This window comes from Acinonyx jubatus, chromosome A1, assembly GCF_027475565.1.
Source record: "Acinonyx jubatus isolate Ajub_Pintada_27869175 chromosome A1, VMU_Ajub_asm_v1.0, whole genome shotgun sequence".
NCBI lineage: Eukaryota > Metazoa > Chordata > Mammalia > Carnivora > Felidae > Acinonyx > Acinonyx jubatus.
The window spans coordinates 216,709,785-216,714,891 of record NC_069380.1 but is presented as its reverse complement, the minus strand read 5'-3'; the positions used below and the strand labels follow the sequence as shown (position 1 = coordinate 216,714,891).

General features: G+C 38.1%; 1 pseudogene; it reads right to left on the bottom strand.

The window, feature by feature from the left end:
- Positions 1-1,552: 1,552 nt before the first annotated feature.
- Positions 1,553-2,262, bottom strand: LOC128311666 (heterogeneous nuclear ribonucleoprotein A1-like; annotated as a pseudogene).
- Between the last annotated feature and the right edge of the window lie 2,845 nt (positions 2,263-5,107).

Here is a 5,107-nt window from a genome sequence, read left to right as displayed (position 1 = left end):
AAAAAAAAAAAAAAAAAGAGAGGGACACGGCTACTTACAATAACCTTAAGGAAAAGAGACCAGTGATTAGATCTCTGCTGTTACGATCTCCGGTCAGACATACGACTCTAAAGATTCTGAATCCTAGATCCAGTCCAGGACTATTTCAGTGAATTTCCTGTGTTTCAGTTTGGGCTGCTATAACAAAATACTGGAGACTGAGTGGCTTAAGCAACAGACATTTATTTCTCACAGTTCTAGTGGCCAGAGGTCCAAGATGAGGGTACCAGTCTTCTCGACTCTGGTGACAGCCTCTTCTTGCCCTGCAGATGACCACCTTTGTCCTCACATGGCTGAGAGCTTGAGAGAGCAAGCCCTCTGGTCTCTTCTTTAAGGACACTAATCCCATCATGAGGACGCTTGACTGTCTAAACCTGATTACCTCCCAAAGGCCCCATCTCCAAATACCATCATATTGTGTGTTTGGGGGGAGGGAGGCTAGGACTTTAGCATATGAATTTGGTTGGGGGATGCAATTGAGTGCATAGCATCCTGTTTCTTCAGATCATACAGATGAAGGTCAAGTCTTTCTCCTCCCAGATGCCCGGGGTGGGTGGTACAATGGCAGTCATACAATGGTACAAGAGAAGCCACTACCCCACATACTCCAAACCGTATGCCTCCCAAAGGCCACTGGATTATTTTTAAGAATCACTTGCATATGAAAAAAACGTGTGAAGAAATGGACAGATTACTTGAAGGAAATACTTCTTTATTTCTTCACCTTCAATAAATAGGTCTGTGCTTTAAAAACCTGAATGAAAATGTCAGGAAAAACTATTTCTTAGTGCTTTCATTCTCCAGCTTTATTCAGGAATCATCTGAGACCTCAAACTCAATCCCAGGTCTTGTGTCTGAAGTTGGTAAGAAGGCTTGAACTTAGACCTTGACTTTCTCCAACACTAATGGCTTGCACTCTGTCTCTGAGTCTTACTCCCTTATCAGAGGCCTTGAAAATGAACTGCTTCAGTTTCACTTAAGCTTTATGCAGTCCTTTAGTGATTATTGGACTACATCAGCCAATCTGAGAAATTCGTGACTTACTCTTCTTTATTTTTTTTAAAAGAATATTAAATCATTTATTCATAACACATGATAATGGATGATACACAAGCTTTAATCCCAGCTATAGCTTTATCTGATACCATAAATTCAATTTAGACATATTGCATAGGATATGCCAACAATCATATTACCAACCAAATAAATTCTAGGACTTTGCTTGGGTGACCCTTTTAATGGTGAATTCTAGGTCACAACACATTAACTGTCAGTTCAACCACACCAATGTTTGTAGAGACAATGGCTTCTGTGCCCAAGCGGGTTGCAAATAAATGTCACCTGGAACCTGGCATCACCCTGAAGGTATCCTAACTTCATACTGTTGGTATAGTTCACCAAGATGGCTTCAGAGTGGACTAACTTTACACAGCACATTAAAAAAAAAAAAAAATTATTCAGCATCATAATCAGATGATTACATTTAGCAATCAACAGCATGGGTGCGAAAAAAAATTCATTAAAACCCTTTGTTGGAATGCTTTACACTTTCCACAGAACAGAAACTAAAATAACCTGTTATACAATTAGTCACAAATACAGTCCTCGTGTTTTTTGCCCATACACATGAGTATTGTCTAAAACATGTCTTTGTAGCAGCTAGACCCTGCCACCACTGTGCCTGTCTGAGTTCACAAATCTGTTGTAACCTGCAGCTTCCCTGTCACTTCTCTGGCTCTCCTCTCCTGCTAAGCTTTGTTTCCTGGCAGTAATTAAAACCTTCTGACACTGCCATAGCTACTACTGCTGCCGAAATAGCCATAGCCACCTTGGTTTCATGGTTTGGCAGAGTAGTGGCCTCCACCACCATAACGGTCAGACTTTCTGCCTCCAAATTTCCTCCTTTCATGAGTCCAAAATTTGAAGACTGAGTGTTGCAGTTGCCAAAATCATTATAGCTTCCACCACCTCCGAGGTTGCTTCCATCATTACCAAATTCATTGTAGCCATCCCCAATGCCACCATTTCCACCACCACCCCAACTGCCACCAAAGACACCTCGCCCACTGAAGTTTCCTTCATGACCAAAATTTCCATTCCCACCAAAACCACCTCTACGACCACCACTAAAGTTTCCAGAACCACTTGGACCTCTTTGGCTGCATGAAACACTAGCCATCTCTTGCTCAGAGCTCTCCTTACTTCACAGTCGTGGCCATTCATAGCACGGCCATTCATAGCATGTTTGAATGACAGTCTTGTCTAGAGTCATGGTCATCAAATATTACAAAAGCCAAGCTTCTCCTTTTGCCGCTGCCTTGGTCAGTCATGATTTCAATCACTTCAATTTTCCCATAGTGTTCAAAATAGTCTCTTAGACGTGTTCTTCAGTGTCTTCTTTAATGCCACCGACACAAATATTTTTCACAGTTAAGTGGGCATGAGGTCTTTGAGAATCTTCTCTTGAAATTATTCTCTTCTCTTTGGTTCCACACCTCTTCCATCCACTTTGCATGGCCTTGCATTCATGGCTGCATCCACCCCCTCCACAGGGGCATACATGACAGACCCTAAGCCTCTGTAGAGTTTGGTGTTTGGCTCTCTCATCCCCACACAATCTGTAAGCATTCCCCATTGCCCAAAATGGCTCCTCAGATTCTCATCAGTTGTTTCAAAGCTCAAACCACCAATGAAAAGCTTCCACAGCTGTTCAGGCCCTTTGGGAGACAGACCTAGTCATGAGGGCGGTGGGAGGGGAGACTTCAACGATACTTCCTCAGCAGTGTCCAGAGGCAGAAAGCGACTTACTCAACTTAAAAAAAAAAAAAAAAATTCCCCTCCAAGTATACTTTCTACAGTACTAGTCTAAAAATTTAGCATGGATTATACTTGTAGATCCAGGTTTAGAAACACATTTTCCAGGAACAGTCACTAAATGATTTTATCTGCTTGATTTCCCCATCCCTTATACTGAATTCTCTGGGATCATTTCACATCTCTTTTGGTCAAAAATCATAGAAATAGAAATGTTGATAATAGCAATGTCAACATTGTATTTTATCATTTCAAAGTACTTTCATAGGGATTAATATATTTGACATTTATGTCAGCTCTGTGAGATCTGAAAAGAATTATTCTCATCTTCATATTACAGATGAGAAAACTGAGGCATATTCAGGACATCATATGTCCTTAAGCCTAACAAGGAACTAAAGCAAAATTTCAGAGACTGAATCTGGGATTTTTTTTTAAATTAAAACTTAAAGAAAAGAAGCACATTCTTGACAACACCTCAGAGAACTTTCCTTTATTATTAGTTGTTCCATGCATTTGTTTTAACTAATCACTTGGAGTTAAAAGGAAATTAGAAGTTTATTTGCCTGAACAATCTCAAATCACTATGTGCATTCATACTAAAACATCCTTGTGTTTTTTCACATGTAAGAGATTTTTAATTTGAATCACATGAAGAGGTAGTCAGTTGTCACATTTTACATGCTGATGTTCTGTTTGATAGCAATCTATTTTTGTATTTTCTTTTATAACTGCTATGGAGTCCTTGTATTTGTGCAAATCCATTTCCATTTTTGGAATCATTAGGCATGCATAATTTAGTTCATTGCTATCAGAATTTCATGCTTATGTAATATAATTGACTCATAATAATTAGTGGGATGCTTATTTTTGCCTGAAGTTAGAAATTTTCATTTTTTTTTTTTCCTTTTTGACTCCTGGGTCAAAGATATAAAGCTAAGTAGAAATTTGTATAATTATCCCGTGGATTTCCAAAGTTCCAGAATGTCTAATCAATTTAAGTCATTAAATAGTTCTTTTTTTTTTTATTTTTCAAAATCTGTAAATTCAGGAAGATATAAAACCCTTCAGATGTAATTAAATTAAGAAATTATATTGTATTTCACGTTGCCTGACATAATTCTTATTATCAATATTCTTAGCCTATATACTCAAAATAATTTATTAAAATTTAATTTTAATCACTACATTGCTGGCATTTAAAAAAGCAAGACTTTTTTTTCTTTTACCTCATTTGTTCCCAAACTTACTTCATTTGTGCATTCATGTCTCAACTATGCATTCTAAGTGTCCGATAGGTAGGTAATTGAATAGAAAACTAAATAGGTCACGTCCTTGTATTGACTTTATGTATTACAGATTCTAAAGGAGTAGGTGAAAATAGCCAAGGTAGAATATAAGAAATACTATAACAGAGGTACGTGTGTGTCACTTTGGTAACACAGAGGAAGAGGAAGACACAACCCATCTTCAGGTAGATTGGCTGTTGGGGAAGCTTTCCCAGAAAAAGCTGCTTTTAATCAGAGTCCTACAGTATTTGGAACAGTTTGCCAGATGTATGGTAGGAAATAGGGGAAAGGCACCAAAAAAATCCCCAGATATCTTAATGTTCATGGATTTTTCAAGCAGAGGGAACAAAATATTATTTGAAGAAAAGGAAGGGTATGTATGGGGCAGGTGGCTTAGCTGGGCGGGGGGGTGGGGAACTTCTAAATGTTAAATTTGAAAGGGACACTGAATGAAGTATGGTTAAATGGTGGGTGATGGGACAAGGCAGAATGTGACTTACATCCTCCTTCCACACCCTAACAGCTGCTTCACCTTGGACAAATTACTCGATAGCTGTAAGTCCTGGTTTTCATATTTGAAATGTGTGGATGAATATGTACACACACATGTACCATTTATGGGTTTTTCAGGTTTAAATAAAATAATAAAATTTATGTGGTGAACATAGTGCTGAGTTGTACTCAAATTTCAACTATCAATACTCTTATTATTCTTATTGCTACTATGATTAGTAGGGCTTCATTCCATAGGAAGATCATTCCAGCAGCTGTGGAGAGAACTCAGTGGTAGGGGAAAACACTGAAGGCTAGGAAATCTCTTTATGGAGTATTTCATCCATTCTGTCTACAGAATAAAACAGAATAATAATACTGATAATAAAACAAAAATATTCTCTAAAATAATTTTGTACCCCATACCAGATAAACAGAACCAATATTTTAGACACACACACACACACACACAC